This window comes from Tympanuchus pallidicinctus, unplaced genomic scaffold, assembly GCF_026119805.1.
Source record: "Tympanuchus pallidicinctus isolate F22 unplaced genomic scaffold, pur_lepc_1.0 scaffold1, whole genome shotgun sequence".
NCBI classification, from domain to species: Eukaryota; Metazoa; Chordata; class Aves; order Galliformes; family Phasianidae; genus Tympanuchus; species Tympanuchus pallidicinctus.
Genome location: NW_026294618.1, coordinates 98,998,763 through 99,023,740, shown reverse-complemented (window position 1 = coordinate 99,023,740; position 24,978 = coordinate 98,998,763). Strand labels below are relative to the sequence as shown.

General features: G+C 39.0%; 1 protein-coding gene across 2 annotated transcripts in view; it reads right to left on the bottom strand.

Moving 5' to 3' along the window:
* The window catches only part of FSHR (follicle stimulating hormone receptor), a 213,135-nt gene that overhangs the window by 116,061 nt on the left and 72,096 nt on the right, over positions 1-24,978 (bottom strand). The window contains exon 1 of one of the 2 annotated variants that reach the window (XM_052698380.1): positions 4,378-4,459. The exons of the other annotated variant lie outside the window; for it this stretch is intronic. The gene's annotated coding sequence lies outside the window, so the exon portion shown is untranslated. Of the gene's footprint in view, positions 1-4,377; positions 4,460-24,978 lie in introns of those variants that run through there. 2 annotated transcript variants of the gene reach the window in all.

Here is a 24,978-nt window from a genome sequence, read left to right as displayed (position 1 = left end):
ATGATGCATTTCATGTTTTATTTTTATAGAAGACTAATTTCTCAGAGCAATTCATAGAGAATTATGTATAGCATGCCAGATCCTCATTTCATGGAAAATGATGGAAGTCAGGATAACTCTGATTTGACCAAGTGAAAAACAAGACAATTTACTGGAGAAGTGGTATAGAAGCAATCTAATATACATTTCACTTTAATCATGTGCTTTTCTGTAGGTAAGTGAAATTCTTAAGATATATGACTACGTAGCACATAAACATTCTGTATATTTGGTAAGTTATGCTTTATTAAGGTATGGATGGCAACTTGCTTTCTGATATTCATCCTGTTAAACCTATTTCAGTTTTGTACTGCATGTTTCCTAAACGAGGACACTAAATTTCTATTCACTTATTGTTCTGCTGTTTTTGTGTCCTTGCAGCTGATTCAAAACGAAGATAATGAAGAAAGAAAAAGAGGATGTTTATAGTAGTCCTTTGCTGACAATGATATATAAAGTGGCAGATGATGACATGATAACAAAAATATTCAAAAAAAAATCAAAACCAAATATAATCAAAATGCTATATATTTGTATTTAAGCTGTGTGGTCTGCTGATTTGACACTTGTTCTGATCTGCACATAGTCTTCAACTGAGGATCAAATTCAATAAATTGGGCGCCCAAATACAGAATGAATTCTATTTATATTTGAATTAGGCTTACCAAAATAATGGAACTGTTTAAGATCCATCCCTAGAGTTTCAGAAATGAAGAGGTTGAGACATTTTCATGCTTCTTTGTTTCTGACAGCGAAAGTCCAGGGGCTATGAAGTCCATCTGCAGCAAAATTCTTAGCCACAGGCAATGTGATCTTCTTGCTTTTTACACTGCTTAGATGTTCCATGGGACTGATAATAATAATAGAGGCAAGAAACTAAACGCTTGACCCAACACTTGCGTTGTGATGTATTACGCATCAGAGAAGTGTTAATTATGTGTAGAATTCTACTAGACTGTAAGGGCTGAAACATCAGACAAAGATATTCCACCTCCAAGACCAACTTTTGTCCTTAGATAAACAAACACAGCTGTACCATTGGAAAGAATGAGATTGACTTCTCAAGAAAAATATTTTGGGCTTTATAAACTCATATACAGAGTTGCCCTAGCTTAATGAAATATTCTCTCCTACTGGCTTGTAGGTATAATTTTATTTTTATGTTCCCTTTGCATAAAATTACCATGTGCTGAGTCTAATTACTATTGGTTTCCTTTCACAATTTTTGAATTCAAAATAAAACTGAACTGAAGCTCATTATCAAAAAACTTTTTTTTTTTTTTTTTTCCCCCATAATTTATTGTTACAATCTTTGACTCCAGGGATAAGCCTCTCCAGCCATGATCACCTCTTTCCTTTCTCTTAATGGCTGTGTTTTTGGGCTTCCAAGTCATCAAATCAGAATATATATGGCTTCCAGTCACAGAATCAGAATATCCCAAATTGGAAGGGACCCATAAGGATCACTGAGTTCAACTCCTGGATCCACACACTGTTCCTACCCTTGAGGACTTAACCATAGCCCAAGTACTTGCCTTCATATTCTCTCTTAGAGGAAGAATGGGGTGAAAAGGATACCTGTTAGCTATCACAAAGCTTTGCTTTATCCTGAAAGAGTTAAAAGTATGTCATAAAAGCAACCAGTGCACATATATGCTGCACTTACCAACTATCATGATCCATCATCTATTAGCTGTCATGATAGACACAAACCCAAATCCAGTTCACTCTTTATGCTTCAACCTGCACTTCCTTGTTAGCCTTCACTCATCAAGGATCAGCGCATGTTCTTTACATCCTTTTGTTGTTTGATGAACTGGTTTCTTGAACCAGGCTAATCAATACATGCAGTTTTGTCCTAGAGAAACACCTTTCCCCTTGACCCACACAATGATTTAACTACTTGTCTGTCTTAACAGCCAACAGAAAACAAATAGGCATGTTACACTGAGCACTGACAAAAGCTTCCTAATTTTTTCAGTATCTTCTATCATATATCATTACATTTGTATCCTTAAGTCACGTAACATGAGATGAAGACCTTTCAAAAAGAGTATCTAGAGTGTTAGAACCTGTCCTTGTGGTGCCTGTTTTGTTATGATGTTTTCAACACTCTCCTGCATTTATACTGAGATGTTGGGAGTATAGCTGAAATAAACCTGGCTTTCTTTCTAGAAGTGCCAGATTTTGTTGTCATAGTCTGTTCATGTTTGCTTGACATGGGAAAGTTTTTATCTGTCTGAAGCTTGCATGAACACAAACCTCAAATTAAATCTACATCTACAACTTGGGTTTTAGTGAAGCTACTCACAGAGAATTGGTGAATTTTCAGGATATTTGACAAGCTTTTTCTGAAACTGATGACGCTCAGAGATCTGCATATAGTTTTCAGCACCATTCCTCCTTTTTTTTTTTTTTTTTTTTTTTGTCATCTTTCCTAGGCCAGTTTCTTTATTACTAAAAATGCAAGAACATCACTCAAACAATGCTTATTTACATTGCTTTCATATCAAGCAAGAGCAAAACTGTTTCCTGAATTATCCACTTCAGAGGATGTTTTAGTAGCAGAATGTTTACACTGGTTTACTAAATATCTGATGTTCTTTTTGCACAGATGCTCTTGTGAAATGAAGGAGACTTTTGTGGCTCTGGAAATTTCAAGGTCCACTAAATTCAGTGAGTTTTAGTAGGTATGTGCAGCAGAAAACAGAAGACCTATGTGGTCCAGGAATCAACTTATATTTATATTCACCAATTCTCAACCAATTTAGACCTAGTACCATGAACCTCTGTTTAGGTGGAAAAGAAGTCAACATTAGTGCTCTTCATCTACCAGGTGCTACTATGTTTCATCCAAAACAGCTTCCAATTTTGATCTGCTAACCTAATTATTATCCAGTGAATGCACTTGTTTTATTGCCTTCTGAATATCAAGACTTCTTCAAGCTCAACATCAAGAAGTTACTAAAGTATCAGTTTCTTGAAGCACAACAAACCTTGGAAGCCGGAGCAACAGAAAGGTAAGAATAGCGTCCATGGTGGTAATGGCTGCCAATGGGCTACAGACAGTCCCCATCACCAGTTGCTAAACTTGGGATGACTCAATTCTGCACCTTCACCGCAAAACTCCCATCTAATTCACCTTTTGCAAGATCCTTTTTCCTTCTCTCCATTTCCTGTAGAATTTTGCTCCTTCCTTATTTAAAGCAGAACATTTGCATGCTTTTTTTTTTTTTTTTTTTTTTTTTTTTTTTTTTTTTTTTACCCAAAAGGACTGGGGGTGAGCCCAGATACAGCCCTGAATGTGTACATGGTTTTCAAAAATTTATGTTAGCTGAAACACTAACTGCGCCTCTGTTCCTCAGTAAGATATAATAAGAGCCAGCTAGAATTAATGGATCTTCTATGGCTCTTACTGAGGCAGAACTCCAACCGGACCAGTGGGATTTTTATCCAAATAATGAAAATATCACAGCAATTTCATGATATTCTATTTTACAAATGGGACTTTCAGAGGTCAGAAGATTTCAGTTACAGTTATGTATGGATTGCTGGATCGAAGAACATGCACCACAGGGAATGAGAGATTGACATCTGTGAAAAAAGGGGAAAAAAAAAGGCACAGCTAGGATAACTAAAAGTTGCTTCACAGACAGCAGACCTTTAAAAATGCTACATTAATACTAAAAATATACACTGGGGGCTGCGATGGCAGCCTAGGTGCACAAACGGTTTGTAGGATGACAGCTATTTCACTGTGTATCCCTCATCGGGGGAGAGCACTACACTCACCTCTATAAAGAATGGCTTTCATCTTCAACTTTTCTCTTAGAAGCACGATGGCACCGCATGAAGGAGTGAACGTGAGATACATTGCATAGGGACATATATAGCACAGGGAGCCTCCATGTAGCTATTTAGGCGTAAGTGTTCCCTTCCTGTATAGTTATGTGAAAGTCCTACCACTGCAAGTTGGTTTTGACCCAGTTGATATCAGTCCAATAGACATAGATTTCAACTGCAGACCATCTGTACATTGCAGATGCAGAATGGAAAAAATAAAGAATTCTACTCATATTACTCTAACATATATTTTGTATTTAAATACAGCAGTAATGTTTGCATAAAACAAAAAAGAGCGCACAGCCTATCCTGCACTGAGGAAAGGGTTTTTACGACTACTTTCCTTTACTTGCCTCAGGAACGTCAGAATGTTTGGCATGTTGTAGCCCTTACAAAAATTCAGTGAGTTCTGCTGTAATCCAGTGAAGAACAGCAAAGCTGAAAGCCAGCCAAAACTACATAAGGGCAGCAAGTTATTAACAATGCACTCATTACCATAAAGGTACAGCAGCTGCAGATGAGTCACTGCTGTGAACCTTCATAATGGCTCTTTCTTCTACCATCTTCTACCAATATTCATAATTAGTATATGTCAGAAAAAAAAAAAAAAAGAAAAAAAAAGAAAGATCTCAATAAACTACCACTCACTAATAGGGTAAAAAGAAAAGAAAAAGAGCAGGATAAACGGAAAGAACATATTTTGCATGTGACTACTTTACTGCCAACCAAACTGAACATAGTTGATATCTCTGCTGAATGGCCAATGACTTTTAGGAGCCATACAGAAACAGGGCATTTGTAGCAAAAGATGTTGAAAAAAAATGTTGAAAATTAATTTCTCTGGTCCCATGATGCAAAAATTCACTCTCAGCTATTTCCTTCACTGGCTAATCCCTCTTGTCATTTCAGTAATCCTCATTTCTGCACCTTGTAAGCTTAAATCATGTTTCCTGTATAGTAGCGTGTTATGTCAAATGAAGATATTCAAAAGTCTTCTGAAGTCTGGTGAGAGGCTTTATCTTTTCTCAGAGTTTCTTCAGTTGCATTTAATTTCTCAAAGGAATAGCTGCAACCTGGTAAGCACTGCATTTTAGCAACTGCCTGTTCAGCTGGGGATAGGAATGAAGTATTGCCACTCCAGGTAAGGCACTTCATAAAGGAAGACACCAACATATTTTAGTAAAAATTCTCTTTGGACTTGATCAATGAATTATATGCCTCGCTTATACTTTATGGAGACATCTGAATTTCAGTTCCTTATTTAATATTGCCCCCAGTTTTCTGTTAGTGTCGACTGTTGACCTTTCTCCTTCTCTCCCTCCCCAATGATAAAACATTTTTATACATTTTGGGATTACCTGAAAAAAGGCAGAGAAATCTTATACAAAATATATACTTATACAAAAACTTATATTTATACGTATACTGTATATGCGTGTGAGTCTCTTCCGTGGAAAAAGGACCAGTATAGATAGGTGAAGAGGGTGGTGACATCCTACTGAACCTCTCTCTTCTTCCCTGAAGCTCCCTGCCTTTTCTTCAAATAAAATTGAAAGTTTTATATTCCACATAGGAAACAGCAAACTGAAGAGATCAGAAGCACAGAGATTTCTTAATTTATGTGGAATAGGAAAACCATTGCGTGGCTACTTTAACAGCTGTCAGGTTTTGCTAGAAGCAATGATGAGCAAAGATGAGTTCTTTTTTCTGCTCCTGCCCCAGGACTGGAGAGGCAGAGCTCTTGCAGAGTGAGCACGCATGAGTGAGGCAAGTTAATCTGGTAATAAGACTATGACTCTTTCTAATCACCAACTCTCTTTGCAAATAAATAAAACTACAAATTATACCAAGCCTTCCAATCTTCATAGTCAAGCTGTAATGATCAGACCAACTAAAAGAAAACAACCCTCTGCTGTCTATAGGTAGCAGTATCAATATATATATATCTAGAACAGACAAGTAATTAATGCAGGATTAGATAGAAAATACGTTGTATTTTCCCTCACTGAGGGGAAAAAAAAAAAAAAAAAAAGAAAGAAAAAAAAGTTATAGACCATGATATATTTATTTCATTAAACGTAGTTAATATTCAGGAGATATGGGAATATAATTCTGTGGTCTAAAGATACTGCTGAATTGGCAATGAATTTTAAATTTGTCAATGAACGGCTTGCTTCCAACAGTATGCTGCTCTGTTGTCTCAATGTCACAGCAAATTTCTCTTGGAAAAGGAAATTAGCTTTACATCACTTTGTCTCTTTAAAACATTGTGATAAGAATCATTTTAGCCTCATTTCTGACACCCTGTGAAAAGCTAGACCTATTCAACTCAGAAGCCTTTATTACCCTCCTGAAAATAAACCACTGATAACCTCCCTTTGATATGTCCACAATTTGCATTTAGAGTTCATATTTTTCCACTGTCAGACTAAGTGATTCATGTATGGATTAATGAACATTAACAGAAGCAAGACTTGAAAGTTAAAGTTACTACTCTGAATACAAGGACAACCTTCTGTTCTATCAGTAAGCAGTTTGCACATGCATTTCCAAGTTCTGCTTTTTGGTTTTCTCTCTCCCACAATCCCTTGAAATGTAAAAAAGGAGATTAATATTTTAATTATTTCGCAACAGGAGGATTTCCTCAGTGATGCCTAATATTTTGACATAAAGAAGGCTTGTTACCACTGGCATAAACACTGATACTTCGATTTTTCTTTCATAAAACAAGCACTATTTCTAGGGATATAAAGAGCTGCTCATTATGAAGGAATGGCACAGAAATCACCTTACTCCAGGGAAGCCATGTCAATGTGCATCACCAGATTAGCAGCCACGCCGTACTCCCACCTCCTGAACACAGCAGCACATCAGCCCTCCTCCCAATTACTGTATGCCAAGGATGCTGTAGCTACTACCCCATTACAGAATTGTCAACAGAAGCAGAATTTGAATCACACATCTTAATTCAAACAGAACTAATGCATATAATTACTAAGTTTCATTTCTTACCACTACTTGTTACGCTACAGACAGAATTGTAATTTCAGCCTTCTCATCAAACTGAATCTTGCCTTTAAGCCCCCACCAGGTCTTAGCTAGAAAATACAGAAGTGCTGTTGTATGAAAGATATCTCTTCTGTCCTTATCTGCTTGTTGCCCAGCAAACCATCCCTATCTTTGGTTACACTCATAGTCTAGGGAAAATGTTTTATTCAGCTGACAGGAGGCTGTTGTCCCAGACACAGCTTTCAAAAGTATTCCAGATCACAAAGAATACTTATTGAATTAAGCTCTTCTTGCTAACATTACATTTAATTGCTGAAATTTTGAGACAGTTCAATTTCAAACAGCCATGCACACTTACCATAGACAGTCTTGCACCCAGAATCATCTATTTCAACGCTCCCCAAACAAAACACAGTCTGAAAGCTAATAAGCAGAACCCATGTAGCAACCTAGAGTCTCCTGCAGAACCCCCCAAACCAGAGCTTCATAGGTGACACTGACAAAAAAGCCTCAGCCACTGGTTGGAGTACAGGTGTGACCAGTCTGAATTTGTCAATCTGGAAGACCACAACTTACAAATGCCTCCTGGGCCAAACTGAACATATTCTTTGTCTTGCAGCCAGTCTGACTCTGATACTTCCTTTTGTTAATGTGAGCTCACATTTAAACTATAACATTATTTTATAATTCAAATCTCAGTGCCTAGAGCTACTTTCTGTGCCACAGAAAGCCACACTGTGATTCTCTTGGAGAATAATACCTGTATTGTTTTCAAAGTAGGGCTAGAGACAGCTCAGCTCGCTACCACCTGCAGGCATCAAAAATTAGAACAAGTACATGCTTAATCATTTACCAGGGAAATGGAACAGCTACAATAACAACCCAAAGAAAAAAGAAAATGTTTTACTAGATTAAAACAATGCTATGAATAATGCAGTATGCTACAAGAGTGTTAAACTTCAGCTATTTTTGACGAAACTCTCAACATGTGGCTTCTCAAAGAAAACCCTTCATCTGCTAGTAGAGATCTCAGCTACTTGGGGTCAGGTAAACAGAAACAAAAGTGAAGTTCCACTTCTAGAAAATAAATAAAAATGAATTCTGAATTAAGCTGAGCCCAATTACAGTGTTTTCTGTGTCTGATAGTCATGGGTAGGAAAGTGATTGGTAATTCTTTAGCTTTGATTCAGTACAGCGGGAGATGATTTGGTCAAGCAAGAAAGTGTATGAGAAGCATCAGCTGTGTGCTGCTCATCACAGCTGCCTCACATACACAGCTGCCCAGCCCTTCTCTCTCTGATTAGAAGTATGTACAGCAAAGGCACATTTTAGTCTACTCCTAATAGAAACTACTTCACCTTGGACTGAATGGATAAGAGCTCAAGGATAGAGCTTGGCTAAAACTTTCTTCTGAGAGTTTTGGGTGAAAGGAGGTGGGCCTCAGGGTAGCACCCAAAGGAATCTGGGAAGGTTGAAGCAAACCAGGTTGAACATATACGTAATTATTTTTCACTGTTTAACTTTTCTCAATCCTTTTTACTTCAATTCTTAATTAAAAGCGAAATAAACCCAACATGAATTAAAATTGAGAACATAAATACTCGAAATTTATTAGTACCGTGCTCTGAAGTAAAAAGTACCTGATGTTCCATCTTTATAACAGAAATGAACTGCCACAATTACTGTGAAGTAGTTAATAATATAATCTGGACATTCTTCTCTTTTCATTTAACCCTTATATTAAGGACACGACTTTCCTCAGCAGATTTGCACCTTTGAAGAGCATTTGTACAGTTCTTGTCCAACAGTTACCGGCCAGGATGCAGGAGGTGACTAACACCTTGCCTGAGCACTTGAGTGTAACACACATAAAAGGTTACAGGTGGACAAGCGGATCATTTCTATTAATGGTGCATTTTTAGCCTTAAAAGCTGTTCTTCACACTTCCTTGAGTATCAGCTCACAGTACCTGCCAAAGGGTAACCAACCACCTCATCAGTACTTGCTGATCTGTGCTCCTCATAGCTGTTTATAAGTATGTTTCAGAGTCAGATAATCAGTGACATTATTGTTTTGAAATGTTTGGAGTGAATTTTGCCTAGTACTACTGAGAATTTCTGCTGAAGCACACTCCACAAATACAGTGAAACTGGGAATACTGCTGCAAGAGGGTAGAGAAGGAGTCCCACTGGAGGGGTTATAAACTCCAGTGATCAATGATGTATTGATCAACAGCTTTCTTGAAAGAAAACATCACAGGGAGAAATTCAACCATGAATTTGTCTCATTCATGTTTTCCATGTTGTTCCTAATTACCACAGGCCTTATAATTTCCAAGAACAGAATTAAACACGATTCAGAGTCCCTAACTGAAGCCTGGATACTCCTGCAAACATGAGAATGCTGCTGTTCACACCATTCCTGTCTTAAGCAACAGTGACAGAGGCATTGGACACAGCCTGTACCATACTAACACCAGCCTGCTCCTGACAACAAACCCAGCCAATGCAAGCAGCATAGTAACAGATGCAAGCAGACGTAGAGACAACGAGCACTTCCCCCCTCTGTTTAATATAGGCCTCTGTACCTTGGGGGTGTTCAAATACTGGGCTTCCCCAGAACATCTTGTGCTTTGTATTCATGAAATATTTTGCATAATTTGCCCTTAGCATTCTCTGAGCTACACACATTTTGCCACTGGGTAGCAAGTTTATGATAGGAACTGCCCACAGCAGTTAGCCTAGTTGAGGGAGTTAAGGCTGTAATTGTAAAAGGGAAAAATTGCTCAGAAGAGAACAGATTTTCATTTCCGTTTGATCAGACAGTTCACTGGAAAAAAAAGATTTTGTTCACTTGGTTTCACTCTTTTAAAAAAAAAAAAAAAAAGCAAAAATATCTGCAAAAATACCTATTAATCATGCATATGCATATAACACACAAAATGCTCTGGAGATCTGGGTGAGTAGTTTGTGATGATAAATGTGTCAGTCTGAGCAGAGTGTCCAGTTCCTATGGTGTCAGTAGGTCTGGGGAACAAAAAAGAAGGTACACACAATCCAGCCAAGTGAAGGGCACTAAGAGCCTTCCTAAATTCCTATGAGAAAGTAAGAGCCTGCAGGAGTAGAAATAAATTGGGTAAAAATTAATAGCTTTTTTAATTCTAGCTAGTAAGCATATCACCCAGAGCTAGGCAAACTGCTCACTGGGAAAAAAGAAACAAGTATGACTTTTGTTTTTTAGTAGCTGGGAATACTAATGCAAGAGCTCAAGGCAATACATTAATCCCCCCCAGCTTCACAGAAATAAAATGTAACGTACAGCACTGCTTTCTTCAATGCCATTTTAACAAAGTTGTTTTCCACCAGATTTCTCTCAACAATAAAAAATGTATTTTATTTAAATAACAATAGTAATACTGTGAATAAAACTCTAGAAAAAGAGGACATTAGTTAGAAAGCATTCAAGTCTTGGCTTTGACATAGATTCTGTCTTTCCCACACTTTAAAACACAGATTTTATTTTTTTCTTTGTGTTTGAAGTTGCCATTGAGCAATGCTGAATAGGAGGGTCCATGCACAATTACAGAGCAGGCTTTTCCCCTTGGCAGAATCGGAAAATGATCTGGCTTATGCATGGGTATAGAAAATGATCATCTGCCAGCAGCACAACTGTAACTTCAACAACAAAGCAGAAATGCTCGGTAATCTCATGCACATTGTAGAAAAAAATCCACTGAATTGGCACTATAAGATAAAAATTGATTTAACTGAAAAGTAATAGAGCAAAGAGCAGCACATTCGAGGAATGGGGCAGCAGGAACACAGGTGTTTGAGTCTCTCCTTACTAAGGAATACTAACAAGGCCAACACAACCCTTATGCAGTTCTGTTGGGGAATGCTAATATTTCCAGTATGGATTCTGAAATTTATCTGTAATGCAAAAGTAAGTGGCCTTGGAAAAATTTTTCCAAGCATTTCTCAGTCACTAGAGTCAAGCAGATGCTAACAGGCAGATCTAATCAGCCATCACTTCTCTGTTGAGTTTGACTAGCACAAGATTTTTATGTAGATGAGAAAATAAAACACATTACAGCAATCCTGCCCAACAGATTTTTAAATTCAAGACAAAGGTTGTTTTTTTTTTAAAAAGGAAAAAAAAAACCAAAACAGCTTAGTGCACATTCAATGCAGAAATGCAGCACTTCTCCTTTTATTTGTATGTCATTGCACTTGGGTGGTTTCCACAAGACATAAATCTGATTTACTTTTTCAGAGAGAAGCTCAGAATAAAGCCCAACGCTCTTGCTCTTTCTGAATCTTCTGCTGTCTGCAGGCATTGCTGGAAATACAAACTGGTGGGAACCAAGAATCTTCCCAGTGTTGTACTTCATTCCATCCTCATCCTGATGCAGCTACAAACCAACTCCAATCTCCCACAGTGCAATTACCAAAAACACACAGCATGCCAGTGAACCTTATGTTAACGCAGCTTTTAAGAACACGTTTGTGCTTCTGACAGTGCAGAGGGGGCACAAGAGATTTTGAGAGAAACCTCAAGAAGGGAATTTATCAAAAATCTTCATTTAATGCGCTTCCTGAAGATAGGCATAAGTAAAATATCTGACATCAAAAAAGCAGGTGATTGGGAAAGTAACCAGCTGAATACAGTTTAAAACTTATATATGGTACATTTGAGAAGAGTGTTTTCTATTCCTCCTTTTGAAAGACATCCTTGAGCAACTGGGAGTCTGTGCTGAAGCAGAGCATCCCCTGGGCTGAGAAACAGGTGTGCAGCAGGGAAGAAACCACCCTGGTGAGACTGACAGGAAAACTTCTGAGAATGTTCTGTGCTGCAGATTCTCCCAGCTGAGGCTGTGTCTGTGTGCTGGCAGATAGGCAGTGGCTCCACAGGGTGCTCACTGACCCCATGGGGCCACCAGAACAGAAGCTGCCTTTTAGAAATATACCAGTAAAATAGTTTGGGCTGCCATCATTGTAAATAAACTTAAAAATGTAACCCAGAAATGGCTGAAGTCATTACTTGTTTACGTGCCCGCTGAGTCTTGCTCACAACCCACTCCTCCAACTCTAAAAAACCCCACCAGTGTATTGAGAAGCAATGTCTGCAGTTGGAATAGGGAAATAAAAGACATAGAAGAACTACTGGGACGTGTGGGGCCCTTCCTGAGTCATCCCTTATCTTGTTTTCCTGGAACTGACACTGACTCCACAGCCACGTTCCTTCACTGCAAGGAAACAACCAATAGATTTAAAAAGAAAAAAATAAAGAAAACAATTAACTAAACCCTTTACTAACACAGAGAAGTTGATTGGTCCAAGAAAACGTGATTCAAAGAAATACAACAGAGGCCCCTGTTGCCTTTCAAGTCACAGAATCATAGAGTGGCCTGGGTTGAAAAGGACCATCTAGTTCCAACCCCATACTATGTGCCGGGTCACCAACCAGCAGACCAGGCTGCCCAGAGCCACATCCAGCCTGGCCTTGAATGCCTCCAGTGATGGACATCCACAACCTCCTTGGGCAGCCTGTTCCAGTGTGTCACCATCCTCTGTGTGAAAAACTTCCTCCTGATACCTAACCTAAACCTTCCCTGTCTCAGTTTAAAACCATTCCCCTTGTCCTATCGCTATCCACCTTTGTGAACAGCCATTCCCCCTCCTGTTTATAAGCGCCCTTCACGTACTGGAAGACCACAACAAGGTCCCCCCATATATGTCATATAGGTGCACCTGGCTGTTTGGTGGTAAAACAAGCCTGATCTTCACCACCCAGTCCACAGGACAAAACAGTGTTTCTACATGCCTTCACGACAAATGCCTTCTTTTCAATTCAGGCTAAACAGAAATATCCTGAGTACATATAGCAGACAATATGCATTATGCTGAAGTCTCTTGCAGCCACCCTATTTCTGTTCTCTCCAGTCACATTCCTCTGCACTACGTTCCCCATTTCCCCATGCATTTATGATGGCGTTCATTACTGAGGCAAGACCCTCAGTAGAAGATATGTATGCTCCTTTGCTGACTCGATGGTTGCCTCATATTACACTCCTCATCTCTCCTACAGGTTGTTACAACTATTCCTCACACACCAATCACATTAAAATGTCCTGGCAAAAAAGATAGGATGATATAGCTGATTGAGGCTGGTGCTTCCTGTGTTTTGAAATGACCAGGTAGGATTTGGCATTTTCAGGAGCAAGAGATGCACTGAGCTGGTAAGTCCAGTGTGGTTGTTGCAATAGAGTGGCCCTTAGGTGAAAACATGCAATTAAATCTATTCAGTGCATTCTGTTTTCTTCTATGGAAGAAGTCTTGTTATTTATACTATTGAGAAGTATGCCCAGCATTTGTAATGTAAATATTTTTAAAGATGAAAGACGACAAAAAAAACTAAGGCTACTGCTACTGAGCACGCTGCCTCAGAAATGGAGAGAAACTTAAAATCCTGTTACTTTCCCAGCTAAAAAGCAAACGATTAAAGAAAACCTATAGGAAAAAGCATGGAGGCAAGAAAATAATTACTCTCAGATTTTTCTTATCAAACTTCGAGATTTTCCAGGTGCTTTCAAAACCTGAATAAGCTGATAAACATAGGGGACAAATATTTTTGGCTCCATGCATTCCACTCCATGTCCTTCTGATGTCATGGGGACACGACTTGAGAGAGGAGTATTTAAGTGTGAAAAGAGCCCAGATTTTTCAGCTTGAGGCAATCACAAACTGGTGTGATATATGTCAGAACTGTGCATACCAGAGCTTAATTGGGTGAGGCTATGCCCTGTGCCCGGCAGGTATACGCATTACACGATGATTTAAATTGAATTTCTCTTATTTAACATTGCAGGTCATGCTTAAGTTTATTCTGTACCCATGGGCTATAATTCAGAATACAAACACCAAATTTGATGCTTGATGGAAAAACTCATATGTAGATGATATAAAAAAAAACCAAACAAAGCAGTATTCCTTGTCTTTCTTCTTCTTTTTTTTTTTTTAATGTATCAAACTAGTACCCCAAATCTCTGGCTGGGATTAGGATCTGACTGCTACTGTCCTTATGTGTGTAATTTAGTGCTATTTCATCTTTAGCAAGATTCTCAATTCAGTATACACAGGAATGTGCAAAAATATTTGCACATGAACTACAGTGAGGAATCCCTGCTTTATTTTAATTGTTTTAATAGAATAAGTACGCATATTCTAAGCCCAGCCTTCAGTGCAAGGGGACAAAACGTTTTTCATAATAATGGTCTGCAGTTTGCTTGGAGATTTTTTTTCTTTTCTCTCAAGTGATTGTTTTAAAGAGCAAAAACAGGATACATGCGTCTAGCAAGATGTTATGCTGAAACATAGCAACATTGCTCATGCCATTTTCTCAGCAAAAGCAGACAAATAATGATGCCTTGAACTCCTCCCTCATTGAGAATTAGGCTTCTAGTTTTCACTCCCAAAAGGATCCAGCATATCCAGCCTCAACATCGACATCCATTGGCCTGATATACAGCTTTAGCAATTTAATCTTTTCAGTAAGAGAATCATGAAAGCATGGTCCTTTTGGGTTTTGCTTTGTTTGAACTTCCTCTCTGTTTTACTATTAGTAAAGTATGCTCAGCAGGCTGGGAGAGAAGTGAAAAAAATAACAATAAAGCTTTTCCCTAGGAAGGTGCAGGCATTATGCGTTCTGCACGGCAGAAGCCATGATGGATCCAAAAGCCAAGAGGTGAACTCCAGCCGGCTGCACCCTTTGATAAGCACTGCTTGTGCTCCCTGCACTCGGTCCTGAGTGTCCTTGTCAACAGCAGAGGGAACAAATTAGGCAGTGGTGCTGTGTGTGTGTGGCAGAGCACAGACCTGACTGGAGGGAGCTGAGAAACACAGCAAACCCTGTGCTCAGGCTTCATATTGAGCGCTGTGTTATGGCAGAGCTGAACCACCAGCAGGATTAGGTGTGCTCACTTTGCCAGAACATAAGCCTTAGATCTGGATAAAGGCCAGCTGGATAATTAGATTGCACGTTATCAAAATTTTAGAGCCATGTCATTTGCAAGAGAGTCTTATTACTGAGCCTACTGTGATTAAAAACTGCCATCACTTCCCTACCGTTTAGTACTATTTAAAGGCTGCGTACAACAGTCTTTATATAAAAAGGGCCAGATGACAGGTCTTATCAGAAACAGGGAGGAAGGGAGAAGCAGGTCAGGAAGCATTGGCCCTTGCACCGCTTGTGCGTGGGTCATAGCTGCCAAATAACGATGAGAACTTTGCATGGCAGAGAGGAATGGAATAGCCATGAGATCAAAACCATACATCAACCCCCTCCCGCATCAGGAAAGAAAATTGGGAGTAAATGCTCCCAAAGCAGTTGTATGTCACAGCTCCAGGGGTTGTACCAAGGTGCAGGCTTTACGAACTGGGGGGAAAAAATAAAAAAAATCCAACTCACCACAGCACAAAATCCTGTAGGGGATATTTGAAAGCTATGCTCACTTATGACTACTTTCTTACGGCAGTTCCCCTCCAATATTATGTCTGACATTTCCCTGTCACTCTGTTTTCTTCCCCAGTAGCGATACCTACTCTGAATTGTTGTTCAGAAGAGAAATCAGATGCTTACATTCATGTCAGTCACTGTTAAATCCCAGCTCACCTGTAAATGCTGGACCTTGCAAGATGGAAACAGCACTGGATTATGTACTAAATCCCACATGAATACTGGAAAAATGTAGCAAAATACTTTCTCTTCATGAATTTGGGATGAAGAAGTTTTGTTCAGAAAACACAACTGACGATGGCTTCCTAGAAAGGTGAGCAGGAAAGCAAATCCTATTTCAGCAGGCAGTACTCCTTATTGAACCGAATATAAGTTAAATCAGGTTTTGTTAGTGAAATAGGAGAAGGTAGCTACAGATCAATGTGAAGGGGATCAATCTTAATGGAACTGGTGGATAAATCTCCATGCATCAATGACAGATTCCAAACTACCCTAATCCGTAAGTTTGCACTAACACTATTGCAACATGAACTGTTATTAGCCAGGCTATGGTAAGAACACCATTCCAAACCATACTATATCCCCATTTCTCTCAGTTTCTGTTGGTGCTGCAGTAAGCACTGCAGCCTTGTGCGTGAACTGGAATTGCTTCAGAGTAAACTTGGCTACCACTTCACAGAATCACAGAATGGCTTGCACTGGAAGGCACTTCAAAGATCATCTAGTTCCAACTCCCCTGCCCCCTCTTCAGCCCCCTCATCACAGAAATGAACACTGCTCTTTTGTTACACATCCTGTATCACCATACTTCCGATATCATCATACTTCATACTACCAGAGATGCTGTTTAGCATAACCACACTTGCCTCTAATGGTGGCCCCCAGAAAAGTTCTTCCCAGTGAGAGAAACAAGGTCTACAAATTTAGTCAATAAAGTCTGGAATGACACTTTAATATCCAGTGGCATAAAACTCCCACTGATAACCATTAGAAAGACATTGAAACTGTTATAAAGGAAAAGCACCTTCAGTCTTTGAGTGTGAAAACGTTGTACCACAAGAAGCAGTTTATTTAGGTCAAACTGGCCTGGTTTAGAGACTTAGTAAAGTTAAGTAAGACCAGGGTGTATGTATATCCCTGAAGGAAAGAAAGCATCGAGGGTGACCTCAAAATCTACTGTCATCCCAACTTCACCACAGGCTGCTGAATCCTACACTTACCCATCTGGAACAATTCCAGCACCAACTTGGAGCTACTGGCTCTACAACACCTTGCTGAAATTAATGTTAATATGATCAGTGTCATGGTTTAACCTTGCATGTGGCTCAGCATCACAGAGTTGTTCGCTCACTCTCCCCACTTGCTAGTGGGATGGGGGAGAGAATCTTAAGGAAAATCAACAGTAGAACTGATGGGTTGAGATAAAACTATTTGCTAAGATAGAGGAAAGGATAATTAATATGACATATATATATGACTGTATATAGCAATTGGTGCACAAGCAATTGCTTACCACTAGGTCCTGACCAATGCCTAGCTAGCCTGCAAGGAGTTGAAGAAAGAGAGATGAACTCTCACCCTCTCCAAAACTCTCTTTCTGCATACATCATATGGTATGGAATATCCCTTTGGCCAGTTTAAGTCAGCTTCCTAATTGCTCCCTTCCAGACTTTCATTAGTATTAGCTGAGAAATTAGAATATCCTTGGGTCTGTACCACACTGCTCAGTAACAACTGGAAACATTGGTGTGTTATCAATCAACATTGCTTTTCTCCTAGAACCAAAACATAGCATCATACTGGATGCTCTGAAAAAAATAGTTCCATCCCAGCTGAAACTAAGACTTGAGAAAACAGAAATGCTTTCAGCAGCCGAAACCCTTGCTTTGAAGTAAGAGAAATATTGAGAGTACACTGCAACTTTGCATTGACAGTTTAGGCAAAACCGTCCTGCTAGTTTAATAGGAAAGGTGGCTTTATGGATGAGACAAGACAAACGTAGGCTGTCTACTTATGGTTACACAACAAATTTCTTGCTTTTTCATAAGAAGCGCCTTTTAGTTACAGACATTAATTACATAAGAGGTCAAGGAAATACCAAACAGATTTGAATATGAAACACGGTGCTGTAAGCCACCCATACAACAGTGCAGAACACCACACAGACATGCATAAGAGCAACCTTTCTTTGTTATTTGAAATGAATAGCTCTTTTGAATGGGAAAAATAGACTTAAAATGACATGCTAGTTCTTGAGGATTTTCTGTTTGTTTATCAGTAGCACAACACCATCAAAAGAACAGATAACAGCTACTTTATTTGATTTATGACTTTTTTTTTTTTAATATGTGCTCTCACAAAGAGCATACCTTTCAGGAGTCACTTGCTTGATGAGATTTCATTAGAGCTATTTAGCAATGCTTGCTGTTTGAGATGATATCATCAGAGCTACCATGGCTCATAGGTCTTGAGGAAGAGGGATAATACCGGATGCAAAAAGAAACATAAGAGGTTTTCGACATTCATAAAGTAATTGCTCATAAGCATTACCTTTGCTATTCCATGCGTTTTCTTAGGCACAGAAACTGGAGTCTGCAGACTTCAAACAGACAAAAGTAAACACCCAGTGATAAGCAAGTGAAAAAGCAAAGATGCAGATTTTAAATGTGAATCCAAATCTTCCATGATCAAGCACTACACAATTCAAATCGTAAGTACTTACAAGGAGCATGGGTCAGCAAGGTATTTCAGAGGGCATCTATTTCCAGCAGCTATCTAGATGTATTTTTTTTTTGTTTGTTAGTTTGAGAGCCTCATTGCAAACACAAGTTGCTACTTCCCTCCTGATTATTAGAGGAGAGCAAGGAAGGGCATATCAGTTCTCTGTTCAATGATCCGTGCAGCCAGAGCAATAACCACAGCAGGAAAACTCAGACTGTAAGAAGTGTCCAGCACAGCAAACATTTTAAATGAATGCACTTAGGCTGAAACAAGGTAATCTGTAAAGTTTGTTCCCAAATCTTCTCTCTTGGGAAACAGAAAAGTACATTACGAACGAAAGATTCTGTATTTATTACAGCTATAATTTTACCATCCTAAGCTAGACAGACGTGGGTTATACTGAATTTATATACACTGAAACATGAAAATGCTGCCTGGTGTTGTTCATCACATTGCCAAAACTAGGAGAACATTTAATTCTGCATTTTCTCTTATTTCTATATGCAACACATTAAAAAGGCTACTTGTCACTACTGACAAGAAACAAGTGCATTATTTCTAGAAACAAGAAGTGATCACAATGCCAGGTGTCTCCAGCACTATGTACAAGAAAGTCCTCTCACTACTAGTGATTTTTAGCAGTAAATTTTCAGTCTGTCTGGATGCAGCTCACCTGTTCTACATATGCAGAGGGGATTATACCCTGCAGCAGTCATCCTCCCTCCACCATCTCTACGCTTGCAAGGTATAATGTGAAGATGAGGGATTCATTAGGCCATGAATGCAAATAAGGACTCCTTTGGAAAGATATCCAGGAGTGGTGGTAGCATGTAAAACTTGAGAGCAGGATCACAGGCAGTGCCACTCCACACGCACAGAGGAACTGCCTTCAGAAAGGGTAAATCTCATTTTTGCAGGAGAAAGACTTGCTTGAGGGCCTTACAAGGCTGTGAAGTACAGCCCTGCAGCATCAACACTTTCTACTCTATCACAAGTTTCAACTCTTTCTGCATACATCCAAGAGAAAACCACATTTCAGCCTGCCTTAATTAATTAAACATATGAGCACCATGCAGAAATCTAATAAATCCCAAGCAAGCTGAGAAAAGAAAGGGAAAGAGAGAGGTACGTATAACAGGAGTCAGAGCCATCTCTTGCCATGTGGCTGAAAGGCTCTGGTGCCACAGAAGTGGGCATGGTGTGGGGGTCAGAAGTCTGAAGCAAAGGAGGGCCCCAACTCGTCCCTGCTTTAGAGGAGATGAAAACTATAGCAACACTAATTCTTTCCAAAGTGAGGGAAAAAAGTAGGTACCATTCCAGAACTGCTCTCTTCTTTTGTTTTCCACTTTCGCTGCTTCCATGCAGGTAAGGTGAAGACAAAGCCAGACCATAAAATAAAGAGCGAGCAGTTTAATTCCTTCCTTTGTCTGCTTTTGGAACCTCGGGTTGTTTTTGTTTGGTTGGTTTTTCTGTTTTTTGTTTTCCCACTGAAGATCTAAATCCTTATGGTTCACACTTGTTTGCTTCTATTAACAGATACGGGCCCTAAGCACTTATGGGCAGTGTCCCTAAGCTGTATTCATCAGGGTGTGAAGTGGTGTAAATCAGAATTTCTTCCTCTGTGTCACAGACAATGATTTGTAGACCGACATTAATGGATGTCAGGAATCCAGCCTCTGCTCCAGAAGGTGACAAAGACAAAGAGCAATTCAACCACAGTGTTTGAAGGGGACCTGCTCCAGCATACTCATATCGTAATTTAGGGCACTTTTGATCTAAGAGTCTGAAGCAAACATTTTTTTCCCCATGTCATTTTGTGATTCTAGCTGGAAAAATCCAAACAAATAAGAAAGACACAGCACCAACAGAATAACAAAGTGTTTGGTTTTGGAAACAAAGCTACTGTTTAGATGCTGCTGTCTTATTGACCATGCTTCTACAAGTCTACTTGTTAGCTGCATAGGTACAGGTTAAAAACTTCACCTTTCACTAAACATTGCTATTTTGTTTGCCCCAAGGTACCTGTGGAAAGAACAGGAAAAATATAAAAGGGTCACGAGCATCAACATACAGGTCAGTTTCATTCTGCTCACATTTGTCTGATAATCATTTTTATTCTTCTCTACTGCTGCTCATCCAATTAACCCTTCTCGTGGCTTTTATCTGTATGCAGACATCCAGATCTCCTGCTTCTCAGAGATGAGTGGTTCTTAACCTGGAGGTGTTCAAGAAATGTAGAGATATGGCACTGAGGGACATAGTGCACACAGGAAGATGGGTTAATGGTTAGATAAGATAACCTTAGTAGTCTTTCCCAGCCTTAATAATCCTATGATTCTATAAACAAAGCCACCATATCATCAGTTTGTTTTCACTAACTGCTCAGATGTTTCTTGTTTGCTTTTATTGGTAATTGCTTCCTGCCATTGCAACAGGTAAGACACTGATCCAGCAACACAATTCAGTAACAGAACCTAAAAAATTAAGAAACGACGAGCTAGAACAAAGCTCCAAACCCTAAACTCCATTAAGAAGTAAAACTCAAGGGTAATCAGAAGGTGATTATGGAGAACCGGAAAAATAATCACACACACACTAGAAAGCAACCAAACCCCCTCTTCCCCCCAGTCCTTCCACTGGTTCAGGTTACTATAATCTGCATCTCCACAGTGTTATCTCACTAAATAATTATCAAGTACAGCAGTCTTGTCTTTTATTTTGGAACACGGTTATTGCATTACTTGAGCTCAACAGATAATGTCATCATTGGTGCTTCTTTGACCCCTGCTACAGTGCAGAGTGGTGAAATGAATGTTGGGACAGTATAACTTAATTTCTGTCCTTTCAAAATGATTGCTAGAAGCTGCAAAAATAAATAAATAAATAAATAATTCCCTTTGCAGCAGAACCATCCCATAGGAGATGGGAGAAGAGTTTTTACCTTTTGTAAGGAAGTGAGAAATTGATGACAAAGAGAACATGAAATGTCACAGTAAAATCTTAAAGTTCACTATGAAATGCAGAATGCATCCGTTTTTTCATGGTTTTGACCATTCAGGACCTATGGAAGATAGAAGTGACCAGCACCTCTGTTGACTACACCATCTAGCAACAGATAGCTGATGAGCAGGACTGCAAACTCACTGCCAGTGCTGTTTCTCTTCATATTCATGGAGCAGTCCCCTTGGAATCAGCAATCAAATCTGCTTCAGACTACAGCAAGTTCCTGCTTCACTATAATGCAAGTCTGCGGTACTGAAAACATAAGGCATGGTCTCTGAGGATACACTGATACCTGAGCAAGCAAGATGTTCGAACTTTTTAGATTTCATCATACAGGACTTGTGTCCCACCTGGATAACACAGCACACGCTACATCTTCCCAGTGTGGGATCTCATTTCAAACATTACTAAGGAATACAATCAAGAGACATGTCAAATGATGCTAGTAGACATACAGCTGAAGACATCCCAGTGCACAAGGGATTGCAGATTGAGTGATTGAAAGAAACAATAATCAAGAACAAAGTTCTTGTAGAGATGACAGGTTGGGATTAGCAGTCTGGATCGTAGCTTCATAGCCATAGACAGAGATCAAGAAGCAAAAGGAGAGAGAAATAAGGCCAAGATCAGAACTGTGATGTAGGAGAGATATGAGGAGAAACGAAGCAGTACTGAAGAACTGCAAAGGAAAATGGAAAGGACACAGAGGAGCCAGCAGGCTCAGATCTAGATGTTCCTCACCCAGGCGTGTAGAGTTTTGCCACTGTCCACAGTTACAACGTTGTACTGCAACCAGGCTACAAAGTAATCCATAAGCAATTCGCCATAGGTTTTAATGACAGTATCCTATCCCCAGTGAGTCAAGTAGATTGTTTAGAGCCAACCTCATTTCAATGCCCTTCTTCAAACAAGATTTTCCTTTTCCTACTTCATTTACATTTTCTTGAGCCAAAGAAAGAGAACAGCACCTGTAATATCACTGAATTAATGCCTGTAATTAAAGCTCATAATAATAATAAAATTGAAGCCAGTTACCTATATAATTAGCTTCAATCTTAAACTTCCAGTTGCTTTTAGCAATCGTGGCTAAACCCATAGTACAGAGTGGGAAGTCTGTACTTCCATTAAGTCTGTTAAAATTTTGGATATGGTACAAACTATAAGGAACGCTTTTAATAAACTTCTTAACCTCTAGACACTTGTCACACAGAGGAACTTGTTATGCTGCTGAAACGCAACACAGATGACAATATATAAGAAGAATAGGTTATTTCTATTGCACGTGCTTAGAAAAATATGCTATGCCTTCAAGCAACATAAATACTTCATTCTGCAGCCAGATTCCTGAATTTTGCAAGATCATTCACTGCCAGTTTTACAAACAGAAAACAATTGTGGGATTGCAATCAGACAGAATATAGTATAGGACATACTACAAGACTGAAGACGGCTTCATACTTGGATATTTTCCACTTCTAATAAGGAAAGGTAATGGATTGCAACTGACAAGCCTACCAACTTCTGCATACTTTTAAGGATCTTTCAGGACCAGGAGAACATCTTCTTTGAGATAGTAACAGAAATAATTTCATTATGATGACTAGGAATTTACTGATTAAAACCCCTGGAGGTAAGAAAAGGTAGGAGGATAAGGGAAAAATAAAAAAACACAGTGATTCAGCTACCAGGTTTAAATGAAAGTTTTGCATCCATGCATGATCTATTGCTATTTACAACATCACTGTGTATAGTGTTGATGTATTTTGTAATAGGTCAATTTTAATCATGAGAAAAAGGAAAGATTACACGGGAGAAAAATTAACTACCAAAAAGCCTTAGGTTTGGGCTGGACTTTTGCCCTTTGATATTTTTCCCTCTGCAAAGGAGTCAAAGAAATTTAGGGAGCTTAACAAAAAAGTGAGATAGAGTGCTAGCAAGGGAGAAGAGAATATATGTTCATTTATTTGTAACAGTATTGGAAAGTGTTCAACATATTTAAACCAGGAAGGCACACATTCACTATATAATTTAATCAGTATTTTTGGTAGATACCATAAATGCTTCTAATGCACAATTCTAATTACATGCAATTATAAATAGCATGCTTATTTATAACAGCAAACTGACCGGAAGATGGCCCCATTGTGAATACAATGCAACTTAAAATTCACCTGAGGAAATAGGCTGATAACAGAAAATGCAAGCTCTGTTTATCAGTCCTGAAAACTATGCTAGGTAGAAGTCTCAAAGGGGAAAGGCAAGTCATTGTAGCGCCCCAAAGTATTTTAAAATTCATAACAAAGTAGTTTGGTGATTATCTATGGATCTGTACCTTAAAACCAAAAGAACTCACACCAGTGAAAGCTTAATTGCATTACCACATGGTGTTGCTGCAAATTTGTTTTTTCCCCAGGAATCTCAGTTATAGGGGCTAACCCAATGCACACTGTTGAAAGCCATGGAAAGACTCCTACAGCCACTGGGTTTTGCTTCCTGCTGTGCAGGACCAACAGTTTGCAGTTGGCAAGAATCCATGCAGTAGCCAACAAATGCAACACAGTTTAGTGCTGCTCCAGAAACAGATAGTCCTGGAAGCTGCACTCTTACTGCAGCTGCCCTGCTTGATGGGGTTCTGTGTCTGATAAAGTGACTACAGAGACACCAGAGGTGAACTCATAAAGAGAATTGAGAACACAGGGTGAGCTTGAGCCTCAGCCAAGCAAGGCATGCCTGGCTACCTGAAATATGCAACAAAGTGATAAGCAAGAGTAGTCCTGCACTGCTCACCTAACTGCTCACAGTACCTTGCACTCTTCTGAGGTACTTTCAGAACTGTAGTCACAAATTTGTGTCTTCATTTCCACTGCAATTGACTGGAAGGGATAAAACCTCATTTCACAGCATTTATGAATGTGCTTCTTCCTTTACAATTGGTATCTTGGGAAGCAAACTGTACACCTGCTATCACTAGTGACAATAAATGGATGCTCTTTTCTAGCTGGAATGGCACAGGCCTCTATTATTCTAGGTTTGTGCATGCAAAAGACCACTTCTACTGCAGATCATTACTATTGCCCAGAATAACAATAGTGCTATGTGAATGCGCTGATATCTGGAAATAGAAGCCACAAGAGTCTATGAAATGCAGTAGCTTCATACTGTAAGATACTTAAAGATTAAATTGCCTTTTTTCAGAAGTCTTTCTCCCTTTCTCTCCCCTATCCCCCCCTCCAAAAAAAAAAAAGGATATAAAAGAGAATCATTAAAGCAAAACAGATGAATTTGACTTTAATTAGTTGACACTTCAATCCTTAACTCTATAAAGCTCTTTCCTACCCATGTACAGAAAGAATAGTCACTAGAAAGAGTTCTGAGTGAAGGCACAGCATTATAAAATCTGAGAGGTACACATTACAACTTGAAACTAAACGACTGTGCAAGGATAATACTCAGACTGAGTCATGGTATACGTGAGGTACTAAGGCACTATACTAAAATAATTGATAACTAGTGAAAGCAAAAAAAAACCCCACAAGCTATTTACACCCCAGTTCCATGTGCTGCAAAGGGCAGCTGAGCACTTCTATTGAAGCCACTGACCATCTGACAATTGGAGAGAAAAAAATTCCTCAAAGGGACTGCTCTTGGTTTAGCTCCTTTCCCAGTTTTTTTATATATTGAAGCATACAAACAGTTAAGATAGAATGCAGAATTTCTAGAGCTAATATATGCTAATACAATTATTAGTAATATAATAATATAACATTATTATTATATAATACTAATAATACTAATATATACAGGCAATAAAAATACTTATTCAAACAATAAAGAAAAATCTATCAATAC